Below are 20972 nucleotides of genomic sequence, written 5' to 3'. Positions count from 1 at the left end.
ACATCATATCATCCACATATACTAAAATCTCCACTACATCACAACAACAAAAATATTTAGCGATAAAATTTAATGACAGATCAATTTCCGTCACAGTTTAGCGATGGATTAATGACGGAAACATCAATTTTATCGCAAGTATAGAAAGTCTCTTTTTAATTTATGATATAGCAATGGATTAATGATGCCTTTTTTTTTTCGTTGGCATGTTTGGGCACAAAAGTTTGGTGCCTTAATTTTGTGATGGATTTAACAACCAATTACGTGTAATCATTTTAATTAATTTATGGCAACGGATTAGCAACAAACTTAAGCATCAGTATTATTTATAATATTTTTTTATAAATTTTATTTATTATTAGCCACAGAATTTTGCATTGCAACTATTTATAAATTAAAAGTACTTATAACATATACATATTTCTCAAAAACATATTAGGGCTCATTTCTTCAATCGTTTTTCTCTCTATACCGCCTCTCACTCTCTGATTTCCTGTCTCTAAAATTTCTATGTCCAGACGAAATCTGGTAAGGATTTAATTTGTATTTTTCTTTCTCTCTATACTTTCTACTCTAAATTTGTATCACTCATTTGTTTCAGTTTGGTTTTGTTTGGTTTCAGAGGAAAAATCTTCAAAGACTTCACCTTTTGTCTTAGTTTTTTAAATGTCGGCCTATATTCAAATTTTGATGTGTTAATTAGATTGGTGAATGTGAAAGCTATCAATTATTCGTTAGGTAAATGCAAATTTTTTTGATAACTTGAGATTTTTTTTGATGTTTTGCTAGTAGATCTGTGATTTTTGTGGTTGTTATGTAGTTTTTACTGGTTCTACTACTTTACCCCTTCTGCATTTGCGTTTTTTTTTTTATTTTTTTGGATTGTGGACCGAATCCAGGGTGCATGCAAGCATTTGGTACTAAATCTGTATATTTTTTCATAGAGGTTTTGATTTTTTTTCGGTTAATATCGCCAAAATTGAAGTGTTGAGAAAGTGAAGGATAGGTGAAAAGGCCCGGGAAAGGTGTGTTTTGGAGCTGACTGGAATTTTAAAGTTCAATAATTTGTCTTATCAAGTAAAATATTCTCTATAATTAGTATGGTCGTTCTGGTAGGAGATTTAGCAATGTTAAAGTAGTATTGTTGGTTCTTATTTAAGTTGGGTTTTGTGAAAATCCGATTTTACAACTTCTGAAATTTTATATGATTCAGTGAATACTTTTGCTGTTGCTTTTTTTTTATACGGGAATGACAACGGAAACACGAAATCACACTCCAAATCATTCCACTAATCTTAAGGATTCGAGGATCAAGATGGAGACCACACTCGGATTCGCTACCAATAACAAGAATACAAGATACAAGGGTGTATTTCAACACCAAAACAGCTATAAAATGTGATGAACAATATCAACAACAATAACACAAGTTTCGAATTCAATAAATGACCCAAAATAGTCCACTACACAAGATAACAACAACAAAAGTAAAAGATAGATTGTGAGACCAAGATTATTACAAGATTAAGAACTAAATAGTGTATTAAACTCAAAAACCCCTAATGAATGTAATAATCAAAACCACACTCTTACGGTGACCACCAAGGGAATCAACTCACCTCAAGATCCACCGTTTCCAAGCAAAGAACAATGTTAGCTTTTCCAAGCCCTACACTAGAACTACACTAAGTTGATCTACTCTCAAGAGATAGGATTTTAAGTGTTTCAATATTTCATCTTTCATAAACTAAAGAGAAAAGACCTAAAATGCACTACTTATAGTATATTACAAAAGTAGACAAAAAGACCACATTACCTTTAATGACCAAAGGTGGCCTTGGTGTGTTGGAAGACAATATGAATTGTCCAAAATATCCTTAAAGCTAAGTGACCAAAATGCCCTTAGTAAAGGGAACCAAAATCGTGAACCAACAAAGGTGGTCTAAATCCGAGAGTCCTTAAGTCTTCAAGGCTCCAAGCAATCTTCCACACTTGGGTTTGATCAATGGTAGGCTAAATACGTCCCCTCCAAGTATGATCCCATACCCTCCATGTGACCAAAGCTTGATTCTTCACATAGTGACTTTGAATGATGTCGTCAAAAGCTAAGGCGGCCATTATTCTTGTATCATTTAGTATCTGTAAAGCTCTGAATATTGTAGTTTCTTGTTGCATTTTGTATGAACAAAATTTAGTTTCTAGAAATTTCAATTGTTGTTCGTCATCTGAATATTTTTTTGATAATTTATTTTATCCACTTATTTTTTTCGCAGTTTTTTTTGATAATTTGATTGGCTGGAGAGTGTGTGTTTAATTGTACTTTATTTTAGTAGTTTATTACCTTGCTATTGATTTATTATCTCAAATCAAAATTGTAACTCATTTTCTTCTTACATTGATGTTGATTGATGACTTTTGCTATGTTTTGAACTATTGATAGAAGAGTACGGTGCTAGCATTGATTATCCTATTTTTTATATTTCAACATTAATAGAAACATGAATAATCTAGAGCGTGGTTGGATGTATGAGAGGTTAGATAGATGAGGGGATTTATACTCTAGTTTTATAACAGGTATGAATGAATTTATTCAATTCGCATGTTCTCAACAAAATAGCATGGATGGTGACAAAGTTAGATGTCCATGTGTAAAATGTCAGAACTATAAATTCATGGATGTTGAAACTGTTAAATGTCACCTTTATCAATCCGGATTTATTGAGAACTATTTTATTTAGAAGCATCAAGGGGAAATAGATGTTATAAGTGGGACTTCTTATGGTAATGACTTGCATAGTAGTGGTCAACGTATATTTGAAAAGAATCCATATTGACAAATAATTTTGGATGCAGCTGGTCCCAACTTTTTTTAGGGTTCAAGTTGGCAATCTTATAGCAATATTGAACCTGAGTCATCTCATCCTTTTGAACATTCAATGGTGGAAGATCCTAATCCCTTGTCTAAAAAATTTTATTATTTGCTAAATGTTGTTGATGCATAATTATATTAAATATTAAATATTAAAATGGACAACAATATATCGCGGAGGCTATAACTAGATGATACAATTGCTTAAAGAAACTTTACCTGAAGATAACATAGTACTTGATAGGTATTATCAGACGAAGAAGCTAGTGCATAGCTTGGGTTTGCCAGTTGAAAAGTTTGATTGTTGTGAATCAGGATGCATGTTGTATTGGGGTGATGATGATGAACATCTTACATCTTCTAAATTTTGTAGCAAGCCAAGGTATAAGCATTGTGTTCTCTTTCATAAAAGAAAATTGGTCCCTTACAAGAAAATGTATTATTTTCCTTTGATTCCAAGATTGCAAAGATTGAATGCATCCCATGCTACAACTTCCGACATGAGATGGCATCATGAGCATAAAAAAAAGGATGGTGTGATGCGTCATCCATCAGATTCTGAGGCTTGAAGCCACTTCAATGAAATTCATCCCTTTTTTCCATTGAATTAAGAAATGCCAGGTTGGGGTTATGTACAAATGGTTTTCAACCATTCAGTCAGTCTGGTAGAAAATATTTTTCATGGCCAGTGATTGTCACTCCATACAATTTACCTCTAGGAATATGCATGAAAGAGGATTATATGTTCTTAACAATCATTGTTCAAGGTACGAGCAATCCTAAATATAAAATTGATGTTTATTTGCAATCTCTAATAAAGAAATTGACCTTGTTGTCGAAGACAGGTATGGAAGCATTTGACATCTCAAAAAGGCAAAACTTTCAATTTAGGGCATCTTTTATATGGACAATTAGTGACTTTCCAATATATTCTATATTATTGGGATGAAGTACTGTGGGTAAATTAGCATGTCCTTATTGTATGGAGAAACACAGTCCTTTAGATTACAACATGGAAGAAACAATCCTGATTTGATTGCGACAGAATGTTCCTTGACCAACTGATGTTCCAGGTTTTGATGGAATATTGTTCATTTTTTTCTTGAGAAAATTACATGTTTTCAAGCAACCAAGGTTACATTTAATGTTGTTTTTTAGTGTTTTAGGGTAAGAAGCTAGCTGAAGAAAAAGACTCAGAGAATTAGCAGAAAAACACTTTTGACGGTCAAAATGATAGACCGTCAATCTTGCAACGGACCACGGTCCAACTCAACCTTTAGGTCAAAATAGAGTCCATAATATAAGAAGACCCAGCGACGGCCCATGTGGTGGACTGTCAGTCTTGCGACGGACCACCACTTTGGCCGTCAACGCTAAATAGAACCTGGCATCCTGAAATGCTCAGTGACGGCCAACATGGTGGACCGTCGGTCTTGCGATGGACCACCACTTCGGCCGTCAGGACTATTCAGAACTTGACTCTCAAGAATTATCAGTGACGGTCAAAATGGTGGACCATCATTCTTGCAATGGACCACCACTTTGATCATCAGTCATATCCAAAAAGTGACTCTTTAGGATCAGCAGCGACGGATCAAATGGAGGACCGTCAGCCTTGCGATGGACCACCACTTTGGTTGTTACTTTGGATGCGAATTTTATGATTTTGAATTTTAAATCCTATTTACCTGGAAACATATAAATACCCCCTTTTTGGTTTATTAGGTATATTGTATCCATCCTTCATTGTTTATTAGGGTTTTTCATACTGAAAATATATTGTTACATAGTTTTTCTCTGAGACTCATTTGAAAATTGTGGATCTAGATTCTTTTATCATATTTTCTATTAAAGATTGAAGAACAATAATTGTGAATTTTGTAAGTAAATTTTGAATTAATTTATGAATATCACAATGATTTCTTCTCTTTCTATGATGGAGATGTGTGGCTAAGCTCCCATAACTATAGTTATGGGAGCCTTGATATGAAAAACTGATTTTGGGTTGTGAATCTAGTAGATTCCATGAGTAATTGATATTGCATAAACTCTTTTTTACTTTAATGACTTTTCTTGATTGCAAACTTGAAAAATGAGCCCAAGAACAACACTTGTTCAAATAGAAAAGTTCTTGTTGGGAAAATAAAGGTTATACAGAAATCTAAAGGCTTTAACCTTTGGATAGAGGGTAGATGCCTTAATCGGATTAACCCATGTGAGATTATAGTTGAATTAATACTATGTTCCTTAAGTTTGAAAGAATTAAGGGATAAGTTACTCATTTAGGTTGAGAAACTAATGGGTAAACCATAGAATTCAATTACTCTTGCAATAAGAATTATTCAATGGGAATCCAAAATAGTTCACAACCCTAGCTGCTTAAGCATCTTGGTAACCATAACTCTAGTTTGACTTCTCTTATTGAATTACTATTAGCAATATAACCTATATTCGGATTACTTTCGATGACAAACATTTGAATATAATTGATAAATCAAAATCCCCTTCTATGCTAAAACCTCCGATCAACAGTCTAGTAACAACCACAATACTTAGTGAACACATTATTCCCTATTGAATTCGATACCTAATCCAGTTGGGTTCTATATTTGAAAGTGACCTGTTACACTTTCTAATGAGAGTTGTAATTTGAGCGTATCAAATTTTAGAGCCGTTGCCGGGGAATACGATTGTCAATTAAGTTTGTGATTGTTAAATGACCTTTGATCAAATCTTAAATTTAACTTTTGTTTGTTGTTTTTGATTTGTGTAGGGTATTTGTGGTGTATGCCAAGTACATGAAGATCGAGTTCACCGTTATTACCAGTACATCCAGAATCGCAGTTAATTGGCAGAATGGCAGACCCTTAGGAAGCTAAAACACTAGCCGCCTTGGCTAGAGCCCAGATTGATCAACAGAATAATGGTCAACCTACACGTCATCCTAATCCTGATGATGATGAATTGGGAGATGAGACTTGTTAGATCCTGCTAACACAAGGCATTCAGAGAATGTAGCTGCACCAGTGAACCGAAATGTAATCAGAAATTATACTTTTAGAGCAAGACAGGATCGTCAGCCTGTGCAGTTTGATCTTAATGATGAAAAGGATGGAATGGATGGAGTAGGTGATACTAAATCTATTGTCCCTCCACCTCTAGCACCAGGAGATAAGTTCAATATTGCCAGTATAATAATTGAACTACTTCATCTCAAGGGGTTGTTCGGTGGACTCCCGAGGGATGATCCTAATATGCATTTAGTGAACTTTGTCACTATTTGCAAATCCTTTGATAAACTATGAGTGGAATAAAATGCTATCCAACTACGCTTATTTCCATTGTCTCTGTCTGGAGAGGCAACACTATGGCTCAATGGCTCAATAGACTGACTCTCAATTCTATAACCAACTGGAGGCAGTTGAAAGAAGCTTTCCTAGAAAGGTTCTTTCCACCTTTCAGGAGGGAATAGTACAGGGATAAAATCAGTAACTTTCGACAGATCCCCACTGAAGCTCTTTATGAGACCTGGGAGAAGTTTAAAAAGAAACTGATGTAATTCTCGAACCACAATATGATAGATATTCATTTGATAGAGACTCTTTACCGAGATTTAAAGTCTATTACAAAGCCAGTTGTGGATAATATTGCAGGAGGATTATTTGTGGATCTAACTTTTCCAGAGGCCTCGGAGATTCTTGATCGGATGGCCAAACAAAGTAGAGCTTGGCATACCAGGATTCTGTGGTAGTAAGCCCAACTGTGTCTGGTGGTATGGCTGTAGAGCAATGCAAGAAGGAGGAGGAACGTGACCAGGACATGGCACACTTGAAGATGAAAATGGATTTGTTGACCAAGCATTTATTATCTGGAAATACTGAGAGAGTGAAAGCTGTAGGATCCCAAGGCAAGCTGACTCTGATTTGGAAAAAGAGGCAAATTATCTAAACAACCAGGGGGTTTCCATGGCAATAGCCAAGGGAACCAAGGTCGAAATTATTATGATAAAATTGGTTATAAAGATAGAGACCAAGGGAGTTGGAAGAATAATAATGACATAAGTGGACTGTTTGTACCTCCTGGAAGCCGTGATAATGCTGCTACCAGTTTAGGCAAAATTTTCATGAAGGATATGATGGAGAAACTATTGAATGGAGTTGAGGCAATAATTATTAGAGTGACTACGATGAAGAGTGACTAATCTTTCATGAGTCAATTAGTAAATTCGCACTCAACTGCTATCCAACAACTGGAGCAGAAGATGAGCCAATTATCCACAACATTCAACCAAAGAAAGGGTGGGAATCTACCAAGTGATACAGTTCAAAATTTAAGGATGGATGAATCATTTATGGCTATCACCACTAGGAGTGGTAAGATGTTATCTAGTCCATGTCTGGGAGAATTCTCTCATATTAATGAGGTCAAAATGGATGGTGAGATGGTTGATTAATCTCTAGTGGTACCTGTAGAGTTGGGAGGTTCAGAAAAGAAGAGTTAAGAAGTGGAACAACCACCTAAGTTGAAGCATGTTAGTGATGTAGAGCAAGGCATAAGAAAGAAGGTAGAAGTTGCTCCAATTGAAATTCTAAGGCCACCACCTCCATTTCCATAATGAGTAAAGAATAAAAATGATGATGGCAAGTTTATCAAATTCATGGCTCTGTTGAAGCAGCTCACAATGAATGTGCCCTTAGTTGAAGCATTAAAACAGATATCGGGATATGCTAAGTTTATGAAAGACCTGTTGACGAAGAAAAGAACTGTGAGCTATGAAATGTTAGATAATCTTCATCATTTTAGTGCTATTGCTACAATATCTATAGTGCAGAGGAAAGCTGATTCGAAAGCATTTATTGTCCCATGTACGATTGGATCGCTATATTTTTAAAGAGCCCTTTGTGATCTTGGGGAAAGTATAAATCTGATGCCGTTGGTGGTTTTTAAGAAAATGGGTTTGGGAGATCCTATGCCCACCAATATGCGGCTTCTAATAGCGGATAGATCAGTGAAAAGGCCGATTGGGATTCTACATGATGTACTAGTAAAGGTGGCCGATTTTATATTCCTTGCTGACTTTGTAATTCTTGATTGCGAAGTGGACTTTGAAGTACCCATAATTTTGGGTAGGCCATTATTAGCAACTGGGAAAGTGTTAGTTGACCTGGATTTGAATGAGAAAAAATTTAGTCTCAATGGGAAAGAGGTTAGTTTTGAAGTGTGTAAATCCATGAAACAACAAAAGAAGATAAATGCTTTCTTGATTATTGATGTATTATATAAAGATGAGCGAGATGTACCAGTTAAGGATAGGTTTGCTGTAGAGACCATGGCTGGTGTGGTTGAACTTGAAAGCAAGGGTATTAATGCTTCCAAAGTAGCTGGACTTGGAATAAAGCATTTTCTTGATTCAACAAGTGAAGTAAAGAGGTATCAACAAGGTATCTTGATGAATTCTGAGTAGTCAAGATGACCTAGTCGTGTCGCGATGTTAAATCAAGCGCTGATTGGGAGGCAACCCAAGGTATTTTGTTGTTTGTATTTGTTTTATGTAGTTGACATCAAATCTTCACACCTATGGTGCCACAGGTATGTTTCTAACTCTCTTGTTTTGGTTTGATGCATAGGAGATAGTGCATGATTTTAAATTGAGGGTGTATGGGGCTACTTGTGGGTGTTGATATCCTCTTAGGGTTTTTGTTTCCGTGTCTCTTTTTCCCGGTGTCTTGTTCCTAGTAGAGCCGGTATGTTTAGGCGTATTGTGTTTTATTTTGTGATGTTTTGTGGTTAACTGGAAGAAAAAAATAAGTATCTAGAGCAGTTGACATATTTTTGTTGATTTTTAGGACAAATGATAAATACTTATCCAATTATCTATTTTGTAACTGTGTGATATGCATCTATATGAGACTATTGTGAATATTTTTATGGCATTAGTATTAGGTACACAATGATCATTGCTAACAATTGCATAACCCGGCCAGGTAGTAGCTTGTGATATACCTTTATGCCAAGTGTGTGAGAGATATTACCAAGTTTTCTTGTGTGTTAAATCTAGAACTTGCCCGGTTAGTCTTGCCTAGGTTGTAGGACAATGGTTAGGAAAGGATCATAGGCCGTTTTTGATATTAGTCCACTTTTAGCCTAAATATCCTTCCATGTATGAATGATATCCCTTGATTCCAATTTTAAGCCTGTATGCCTATTTTTCTTGTAGACCTATCACCTTCCCATGTGTATCACAATGAACCTGTTTTGGCCTTGATCCTCCTTGGACATTGTGCACTTCAACTTAGGCAAATAGTCTAAGTTGAGGGTGGATATCATAGGGGTGCGTGAGATAAAGTGAGTATGAAGAAAGGTCAAATGAGAAAAAAGATTGTAAGGCTGGGTGTGGTTGAAAAAGAATAAGAAAAGCAATGTTGTGAAAAAAAGAAAATGAAAGACTAAAAGACCGTACCCAGCCTGAAGTTGCATTAATAAAGAAAAGGAGAAATAAGTTTAAGGTTAATAAGTGAGACTCTAAAAGTTAGTGTAGTGCCAAGGATGCCTAGTCACTTTAAATATCTTTACGTATTATACCAGCCTCAAGCCTGCGTTACAAGCTGCAGAAAAGTCCTATAGTGATCCTAACATAACTATCTGAAAGCTTAGGTGATGAAAATAAGGGCAAGCTATGGTATTTGACATACATTGATGGAACTTCTTTCTGAGAATGAGTGTCTCTTAACCGTCCCCGCATTAACATGCTTGATTTTATATATAAAAGTAAGGAGGGGCTTCTTCATTGTAAGGGCACATGGGTTGTATTGCTAGCTTCTTACTTTTTTAGGTAATGTAACTTGTACATATGTGTGGTTGTTTATTGATAATGTGATGCCATATCTTGATTTCTTTGTGTCCCATTATTGAATTTTATTAATATACAAAGTTGGGTTTAAAGTGATTGAACTTGGAGAGGCTAATGTATTTTGAACTAAAATTAATGATTGACTGCCATAGGTATCTTATGTTTCTCTTGGTTAAGCATCGTAGTATGGTATTATGTAGTTGCTTAAGGACAAGCAATTGTTTTAAGTTGAGGGTGTTGATGTTTCGACTTTTGATGGAACATTGTGCATCTTTTTCTTGGGAAAATTGCATGTTTTCAAGCAACCAAGGTTGCATTTAATGCTAGTTTTTAGTGTTTCAGGGTAAGGAGCTAGCTGAAGAAAAAGACTCAGAGAATTAGTAGAAAAACACTTCTAACGGTCAAAATAGTGGACCGCCAGTCTTGCGACGGACCACCAACTCAACCTTCAGGTCAAAACAGAGTCCATGACATAAGAAGACCCAACAACGGCCCATGTGGTGGACCGTCAGTCTTGCGATGGACCACCACTTTGACCATCAACGCTAAACAGAACCTGGAATTCTGAAATGTTTAGCGACGGCCAACATGGTGGACCGTCGGTCTTGCGACGGACCACTACTTCGGCCATCAAGACTATCCAGAACTTGACTCTCAAGGATCATCAGCGATGGTCAAAATGGTGAACCATCAGTCTTGCAACGGACTACCACTTTGACCGCCAGTCTTGCGACGGACCACCACTTTGGTCGTCACTTTGGACGCAGATTTTATAATTTTGAATTTTAAATCATTTTTACCTGGGAACATATAAATACTCAGTTTTAGTTTTATTAGGTATATTTTATTCATCCTTCATTGTTTATTAGGGTTTTTCATACTGAAAATACATTGTTACATAGTTTTTCTCTGAGATTCATTTGAGAATTGTGGATCTAGATTCTTTTATCATATTTTTTATTGAAGATTGAAGAACAATAATTGTAACTTTTGTAAGTAAATTCTAAATTAATTTATGAATATCACAATGATTTCTTCTATTTTTATGATGGAGATGTGTGGCCAAGGCTCCCATAACCAGGGTTATGGGAGCCTTGATGTGAAAAACTGATTTTGGGTTGTGAATCTAGTAAATTCCCAAGAGTAATTGATATTGCATAAACTCTTTTTCACTTTAATGACTTTTCTTGGTTGCAACTTAAAAAGTGAGCCCAAGAACAACACTTGTTCAAATAGAAAAGTGTTTGTTGGGAAAAGAAAGTGTTTACACAAATCTAAAGGCTTTAACCTTTGGATAGAGGGTAGATGCCTTAACCGGATTAACCCATGTGAGATTATAGTTGAATTAATACTATGTTCCTTAAGTTTGAAAGAATTAAGGGATAAGTTACTCATTTAGGTTGAGAAACTAATGGGTAAACCATAGAATTGAATTACTTTGCAATAAGAATTGTTTAATAGGAATCCAAAATAGTTCACAACCCTAGTTGCTTAAGCATTTTGGTAACCATTTGAATTCTCTTATTGAATTACTATTAGCAATATAATCTACAGTTGGATTACTTTCTGTGACAAACATTTGAATATAATTGATAAATCAAAATCCCCATCTATTCTGGAACCTTCGATCAATAGTCTAGTAACAACCACAATACTTAGTGAGCACAGTATTTCCTGTGGGATTCGACACCCAATTCAGTTGGGTTCTATATTTGACAGCGACCGCTTACACTTTGTAACGAGAGTTGTAATTTGAGCGTATCACCAACATCACCCATTTAGGAGAGATTGAAAGAACTTTTTTAAAGACCAGACTGTCAAAAGACCCCTACCAACATATAAAATAGGAGAGAAAATTTTGGACCAAATTTGTAATTTGGGGATAAGAAATGTAACAGAGTTAAATGCAGAACAAGTTAATAAAATAATATGTAAAACATGTGGGTGGAAAAAGCGAAGCATCTTTTGGGATTTACCACACTAGAGTTTTAACATGATTCGACATAATCTTGATGAGATGCATATTTAGAAAAACTTCTTTGATAATGTCTTTAACACTGTTCTTAATTTTGATGACAAATCCAAAAATAATCTATAGCCACGTCTAGATACAATAAAGTATTGTGATCGACCTCAATTGGGAAAGGATAGTAATGGACATTATCCAAAAGCTGTTTATACATTAGACAAAGAAGCAAGAGCTATCTTGTTTAATTGGGTGAAAGGCTTAAAGTTTTTAGATGGATATGTTTCAAATTTGGGTAGGTTGACAGAAACAAATGCGAAAAGGTTATTTGGTATGAAGAGTCACGGTTGTTATGTGTTCATGCAACGACTAACGCATATTGTTTTTCATGAACTACTTTCTATTAATGTGTGGCAGACACTTAAAGAATTGAGCTTATTTTTAAGGATCTTACTTCGACCACTCTGCGAGTGGATGATATGGTGCGATTAGAGAGAGATATTTCATAAATTTTGTGCAAGTTAGAATGTATATTTCCTCCTGGGTTCTTTGACTCAATGGAACATCTTCATGTGCACCTTTCATATGAAGCAAGGATTATTGGACCTGTGCAATATCGATGAATGTATTCTTTTGAGAGGTAAATGTGAAACTCTGTGTCAAACTTGTGACGAATAAATAATACATAACTTTCAAAAGTAATGTTTTATCTTTTTCTGTATATAGTTATTTGGGAACTCTTAAAATGATGATTGGGAATAAAGCTAGTGTTGAGGGTTCCATATGTGAAGCGTACTTGATGATGGAGTCAACACAATTATTTTCTCATTATTTTAAACCACATGTCATATCCCAAAATTATAATGTGGACCGTAATGATGATGGTGGTGTTGTGGAAGACCTTAAAAGAAATATTTCAATATTCTCCCATCCAGATCGACTTTGGGGAGAAGCAAAAAAAAAAATTAACCTTATATGAAATCAAGGCGGCCCAAACTTATATTTTACTAAATTGTGAGGAGGTTGAGCCATTTGTGAGGTAACCAAATTCTTTTAATAATAATAAAATCTATTCTTATATCGTGACTTCTCTTATTTGAATTATTTTGTTGCAATGAAGTATGTACCTACAACATTTAGAAGAAGAATTTCTGAATTTCTCTCAAAGTGAAATAGACGAGAGCCTTGAAGAAAATTTTGCTAGATGGTTCAAGGAATATGTGAGATTTAAATAAATATTAACTTTCATATAATGATATACTTAAATTAGATTCTCAGATTTAATTAAATTTTTATTTTTTTTAAATAGGCCCGGTGCAATTTCATTGAAAATGAATACTTATGTAGTCTTGCTCGTGTACCATTAATAGGAGCTATATGTCATTCTATTTATTTTATTAATGGATATAAATTTCACATAGAAAGTCATAGTAGCGTGAGATCAACAATGAATAGTGGAGTTTGTATCTCGGATCCAAATTTTGGTGATTATTATGGGCGGATAAAAGAGATTATACAAATGGAATACCATCAAGCTCCTTTAAAGCAAACTTGTTATTCAACTACAAATGGTTTGACCTAACAATGAATGTCGGTGTTAAGAAGCATAATCAGTACAAATTGGTTGATATTAACCATCGTCGTCGGTATAAAAAGTATAAGCCTTTTATTCTTGGAATGCAAGTAACTCAAGTATGTTATGTACCTTCTCCAAGCAAGAAAAAGGACAAGGATGATTGGCTATCTGTGTTGAAGGTTAAACCTCGAAATGTTATTGAATTACCTATGTTATGTACCTTATCCAAGAAAGAAAAAAGACAAGGATGATTGGCTAGTTGTATTAAAGGTCAAACCTCGAAATGTTATTGAATTACCATTTAAGGTAGTGGTGACAACTTTAGAACTGAATGTTCCTTTTCAAGTTGAAAAAGTTGAAGTCCATGAGATAGATATGTCAGTTTTTATTGATGAAGATATTCTATTGCATGATCCAAATGGGGGGTGTTCTTGAAATGAACGAACCTCTTAATGATGGTTTATTTGAAGAGCATCATGAAATTCAAGATGGATCTACAAAATAAGAATATGAAACTAAGGAAACTGAGGAGGATGATGAACAGGAAGAGTTTGAAGAAGACATAGATAGTGATCAGAGCTTGTTAAAAATCTGCTATTTTATCTTTGTTGTATTTTGTTTTTAGTAAGAAGGTATTGATAGTGACTAGTGCTTGATAAAAATTTGCTATTTTATCTTTATTGTATTTTATTTTGTTTTTAGTATTGGCTTCTCCAAACTATTATTATTTTCTTATTTTTTTATTTTCTTTATTAATCTGTTAGTTTTTCATATCACATCATTTTTAATTTAGTTTTTAATAGTAATGATCTAACGATACTGTTATTTTTTTTGTAGATATGACTCGAAGTGGATATCGTGCAAGCAGGTACTCGGGTGAGAGTAAGACTGCTAATCGTGCAAAAATTTCTTCTATTCTAACTCCAATGATTGAACATGATGATACAAGTTCCATCCCTAGCAGTATGCCAACCGATCAAACACCACTGCCTAATAGTACGCCATCGGTTCAAACATTGGGAGAAAGAAGTACGCCAATCATTCTTGAGACATCTCCCGTTTCACCTAACCAAAACAACCCAACAGGACAGAATATGAATTCTCAAAGCAACACAGTAGTTGAGGGAACATCTAGTCAGAAAAATGTATCTGGTTCAGCTGATTCCAGTTTTAGCAATGGTCGGACCCTTATTTTTCTGACTTCTTTAGGGTTAGTACTTACTATTTATTTTTCATCAATATTTTTGCTATCTATTAATCATTATTAGTTGATAATCAATTCCCAAATAGCTTTTGTATTTACTATTTTTGTACAAAAATGTTGTAGTATTATTGGTGTTGAATTTGATGTTGTAGAGGTTGGAACCTTCTTCAAAATGCTCCAGTTTCATTACATTATGGGATCAATTAAAAAGGTGTCTCAAAAGATGTCAAAGATGGTTATTTTGGAGAGTTCAAGGTATGTTTTTTAAAATAATAAACGATAGTAATTGTTTGAGTTTGCAGCTAACACTTAATTATATTACTTTTAATTATATTTCAGGAGAATTTCTATTGGACTTCTTCCATTAGTGAAGCAATGGTGAAGCAATAATGATTAAAGAAGGATGCATTATGCTATAAGAATTTTATTTTTAATATAAAAAAACATAGAGCTACAGTTCAACCAAAATTTGTAAATGACCATGTATGGGAAAATTGTATGAAACTTTAGGAGAGTGATGACTGTATTAAGAAGTCCGAGATAAATTCAAAGAACCATTGTGGTGGGCGTAAGTTGTTGGAACACACACAGGTGGCTCTATCATAGCTGGAGAGCACAGAAAGAAGCTTGTAAGTATAAATTTTATGAACAATTTTTAAAAATTGATATGCAAGTCATTTAATTAAACTACTTAAGAATTGTGCTTTGATCATATTATTAGTTTGGATCACTTTCCAAATTTAAATTCATATATGTTTATTAAGATAATGGTGATGGCTATAATATGTTCATCAGGTGGTTGTCAGTGATGATTGTAATAATATGATGAGTATTGCTGATTGTTGATTATGTGTGGTTTATGTTGTTAGTCCGTGATGGAGATTATTTATTTTTTTTGTGGTGATTGATAGTGATGTTAAAGATGATTAATTTTATTGATATTAGCCTGTGGTTAAGATAGCCAGTGATTAAGGTTGCCAGATGGTTAACGTAACTAGCTAGAGGTAGAGAACTTAGTTTACATGCCAACATAGTCTGTGATGCTGTGGTCTGCTACTAGATACCTAGAAATTATTGATTAGGTAGAGTATTGATGTTTGATTTGTTGCGATGTTCTTTTGGCTGTTGATATGCTACTTTTTTTTTCTTTCTTTTTCTGCCATTGTTCCTAGAGTTGATGCTATCATAGCACTATTTGATCTGCTTTCTATTAGGTGTGACTAAGGACTTGGGTGTTAGTGTTGGACTCTTGGCTGGTCCTTTGCGTGAATTCTTGCCTTTATAGTTTGTACTTCGTGTATGTGCTTTGTATGGATGAGAGCAGTATTTATATTTTCATGTATAGATAGCATGACATTGAAATGTAGGACAAGTTAGTGTAGTTTCTTGGTTGTGATGAAGATAGCATTAAGAGTTTGGTGATCTGATACCGCATGAATGATGGGAGATTAGCTTATAACTAGTGTGGCTGCTAACACCATGCACTTCAATACTGCAAAGTAATTAGTAGTCATACCAAGCTCTTTTGCTTATGTGCTTCTTTTCTGATGCATCTACATTTTGTTAGTATAAGGCATGACAGTCTACATATAACAGGCTGAACCATCTCTCCCTCGTATATTTAGAATTGTTGATGACTCGAGCTCATAATTTTAGAGTTTTTAATGACTCGAGCTCATAATTTTAGAATTGGAGGGGTGCTTAAAATCTGACCAACTAATCTTGTTATTGTCCACTGATTTCATTTGTAACTTTTTACTAGAGTTGTCATGGCTGCTGCTATGGTTGTGTCTAAGTTGCTGTCCATTGATTTCATTTGAAACTTTTTGCTAAAGTTGTCATGTTGCTGCTATGATTGTGTCTAATTTGCTGTCCACTGATTTCATTTGTAACTTTTTGCTAGAGTTGTCATGGTTGTTGCTATGGTTATGTCTAAGTTGTTGTCATGTATAGATAACATGACATTAAAAAATATAGGACAAGTTATTATAGCTTCTTGGTTGTGATGAGGATAGCATTAAGATTTTGGTGATCTAATACCGTTTGGATGATGGGAGATGAGCTTATAACTAGTGTGGTTGCTAACACCATGCACTTTAATACTTTAAAGTAATTAGTAGTCATACCAAGCTCTTTTGTTTATGTGCTCCTTTTTTTATACATCTATATTTTATTGGTATAAGGCATAACAGTCTACATATAACAGGCTAAACCATCTCTCCCTTGTATATTTAGAATTGTTGATGACCCGAGCTCATAATTTTAGAGTTGTTAATGACTCAAGCTCACAATCTTAGAATTGAAAGGGTGCTTAAAATCTGAGCAACTAATCTTGTTGTTGTCCATTGATTTCATTTGTAACTTGTTGCTAGAGTTATCATGGTTGCAGCTATGGTCGTGTCTAAGTTTCTGTCCACTAATTTCATTTGAAACTTTTTGCTAGAGCTGTCATGGTTGCTGCTATGGTTGTGTCTAAGTTGCTGTCCACTGATTTCATTGGTAACTTTTTGTTAGAGTTGTCTTGGTTGTTGCTATGGTTGTGTCTAAGTTGTTATCCACTAATTTCATTGGTAACTTTTTGCTAGAGTTGTCATGGTTGCTGCTATGGTTGTGTCTAAGTTGTTGTCCACTGATTTCATTTGCAACTTTTTGCTAGAGTTGTCATGGCTGCTGCTATGGTTGTGTCTAAGTTGTGCTGCATTTTGTTTGGTTAAGTGAATGTATAGTCTTTATTTTGATCAAATAGCTACCATTGTTGCTAGAGTTGCTGCTATATTTTCTTTGTTCTGCTGCTATGCCAAGAGGTTTTATGACTATATTATTTTGGTTTGCTGTTATGTACGTTGGTCTAATTCTAAATACCTAAAAATTCTATATAGGCTCTTAAAATAGGTCGAGATCCAACTCCAAGTGAGTTAAATTTACACGTCCATACACATAATCATGATGAAAAATCTTTTGTTGGTGAGCCTTCCCGATTTCTACATGTAAGTCCATAATTTACATCATTACTCTTCTCTTATTTTTCTTTTTTATTGATATGAACTTGAGTCTATTTTAATAACTCTACTTGTTATAGGAAAAGTATGAAGAAATTATACGAGAAAAATTATAGTGTGAATCTGAAATTGATCAATTGAAATCATATTATGAAGCTGCGGGAGGAGCAAAGAAGAAAAGATTATTTGGTCTTGGATCTGAGGCTGAAAGGTACTTTTAAAAAAAAATTGTGTCTATAATGCCTCCACATCATCAGTACCGCCTTCGATTTCTTTACCGATAAAAAATTTGGAGGAGTTTGTGAAGCAATTGATTTCAGCACTTACTACTCATTTTCTTTCGGTAGTTATTGAGCGTGTTGGTGGTATTAGGGTACAAGAAGGGGCCGTGCTTGATCCTCTACCTACTAATGATGATGATGACGACGTTGATTCCTAGCTTCATAGTATTCATAGTCCTTGATTGTTGCATTAATTTTTGATAGACTATTTTGTGTGGAAGTATAAAATATTGGGTTTTGATACTAATTTTTGATGGATTTGGTTTGACATTAGTTTATTTTTGACAACGCATTTATGTAGTAAAAACCTATGGGTGTTTGGACACAATTATTATGCATTTTTCTATCTATATGAGTGTTCGTTATTTTAATCATTCTATAATGTACGTATTTCAATTATTTTCTTATAAAATTATTAGTGATTTAGACATTAAGATTTGTCGTTGCTACTAAAAAACTTTAGGGACGGATAAATTTAGTTGCTAAAGACGGCTGCTATTAGCGACAAAAAATTAGTGACTAGCTTTTATCGTTGCAAAAGAAAAGCTTTAGCGATGGATAAATTTGGTCACTAAATATGACTACTCAGTCGATCAAAATATGTTTCAATGTATCAGCGATAAATTATTCAGTCATAAATTTAGCCACGACGAAAATAAATTTTGGAAAGAGCAACGGTATGCAACGGAATAATCTGTCGGCAAGAGCAACAACTGATATTTGTCATTGCTAGGGGGTCACAAATTTTGTGATGGATATCAACTTTTCATCGCTATGAGGCTAGCAATGGGCAATATAGCGACAGAAGCTGATCCGTTGCAATTTCGTCGCTATTTCTTTTTAGCGATGGATTTTCACATGATAGCGATGAAAACCGCATATCATTAAATGCTATTTTTTTTGTAGTGCATGTTCACGGTGTCTTTTGATGAACAAAGAGTGATCCAAACCACTTTGCACAAAACCAGATTCTACTAATGCATCAGTAAGTTTGACATTTCACTGTCTACTGACTTGTTTAAGTCCATATAAAGACTTTATTAGCCTGCATACCATGCCTTGCTGCTCCCCCCATTTAGTAAAACCCTCTGGTAAAGACATACACACCTCCCCATGTAAATCACCCTGAAGAAAAACATTATAGACATCTAATTGATGGATGTGCTAATCAGAAGCTGCAACAATAGACAAAACACTTCTTACAGTAACCATCTTCACTACAAGGGAAAAGTATCGTAGTAATCAAGATCAGCTATCCGATTATACCTGTAGTCGGGACATCAGACACAGATGAAGCAAAAATATTACCTCCCATGTTTGTTGAATCTGGTTGCTTGCTCAAGTGTGCTGAATTTGCACCTATGTTTGCTTTGTAAATGATCTTCTTAAACTGAGTAAAATGTTGTGGATTATCCATATGCTGCACTAGATCATCATATTGGTGTTGTGAATAATCATGCTTTCCAGATCCTCTACTGGACTCTCCGCCAAAGTAAGTTGCATTTTTGTCAATTTCTGAATAGTCTGCACTGCTGGAATGATCATACCTTGAGTCAGTATTAGGATCAACACATGCTTCAGCTTTATGTGGGCCTCTGGTATGGTCAAATCTCACATTCTGTGTGTTGCCTTTATTCTCTCCTCCTCGTGGGTAATAGCCATTATGATTCCCAGGTTTCTTCTTGAATTTGAAATCTGCAGGGTAGCCAACTAAACGATAACAATCATCTGCAACATGTCCCATCAGCTTGTAGTATTCACATTTAACATTCCAGTTAGGATTCCAATTTTTCTTATACTTATTGTTAGGATGTTTCTCTTTCATGAATGCAGCAATTTCAAAATTCAAAGCTGTGTTTGCAGAGCTTGCTAACAACTTTTGACTCTCTCTTTCAATCATCATAGAGTATGCCTCGTTCGCTGAAGAAAGAGGGATCAACATAAGGATCTATGTTGTGCTTGTTCATAGGGTTTGTTTAGCGCCATTAGGAACTGTAAGAGCTTCTGTCTCGTCATGAATTCACCAAATTCATGTGATTTTGCACAATTACAGCCTGGAAACGAAGCTAAGTAGTCAAATTCTGCCCAAAGCAAATGCAACTTAGTGAAGTACTTTGCAATACTGCTTGTTCCTTGCGTCATGGTTGCGATCTCTCTGTGTAGTTGAAAAATACACGAACCATCAGCTTTATCAAATCATTCATTAAGATCTCTCCAAACAACACACACATCAGAAGAATAAACGATTCCTTTGAAACACAATTCATAATTTATGAAAGGACGATCGCATTACATCGCTCCCACAAATTAGCTAGAGTAGGACCAAATCTGCCTTTTTGCATTTTCCATCGATTAGCCCCAATTTGTTTCTACCAAGTATGGTAATGCGCATCGATCGACTCCATACAGAATAGTTCTCGGATCCGATTAGCTTGATTGAAATCAGAACAACTCCAGAAGTATCTGTTGTACTTAGAAGTAGAGGATGATTATGATCGAGTTTTTTCGACAAGGTGTTATCAATCTCAACCGCCATTGTAGTCGTTCCTCATCGTCTTCTACTTCACGTTCTCAGCTATGATTAAGCCATATCAATAGTCATAGGCTCTGATACCATGTTGTGAAATGAAAATTAAACAGTTGCAAAACTCAAATGAGAAGAGAAACTATCATTACTCAGAGAAAAGTTTACAATGCAAAGTAATTGAAAAGTGATAACCGATTCTAATAATCTCTAACCTGCTCCCTTATATACACAAGCTACACTAACTAACAAGTACAACTGTCGTTTACAAATTTAATCAACTCTATGAAATATCTAACTAGTTACAACTACCTCTAACCAACTTGCCAACTCACCGTCTGATTAACACATTAGGTTACACTTTCTGTTTCATTAAATCATAATGACAACTACAGATATGGTAGAGCTCACTAATTTTCGATTAAATAATATTTTTATATTAAATTTTTTATTTAATACATACAAACAATTTATGCAAATTGTATTGGTGTATTATCGCAATTCAACTTGTTATGAGTTTTGGTGGAGAGCAATACTAGGGTTTTAATGTTTAATCCCGATAGAAGTTCAAGTTATACCTAGAAGGTGAAAATAATTAATAAAATAATTGACTAGTTAAATATAATTTAATAATGCAGTCAAATCAGTAATAGCTAACACTAGTTACCAGGAATGGAGATTTTTCCAATCACATATCAATGGA

Source organism: Capsicum annuum, chromosome 6 (genome assembly GCF_002878395.1).
Source record: "Capsicum annuum cultivar UCD-10X-F1 chromosome 6, UCD10Xv1.1, whole genome shotgun sequence".
In the NCBI taxonomy this organism is placed as follows: Eukaryota; Viridiplantae; Streptophyta; class Magnoliopsida; order Solanales; family Solanaceae; genus Capsicum; species Capsicum annuum.
Note: the sequence above shows the minus strand (reverse complement) of the source record.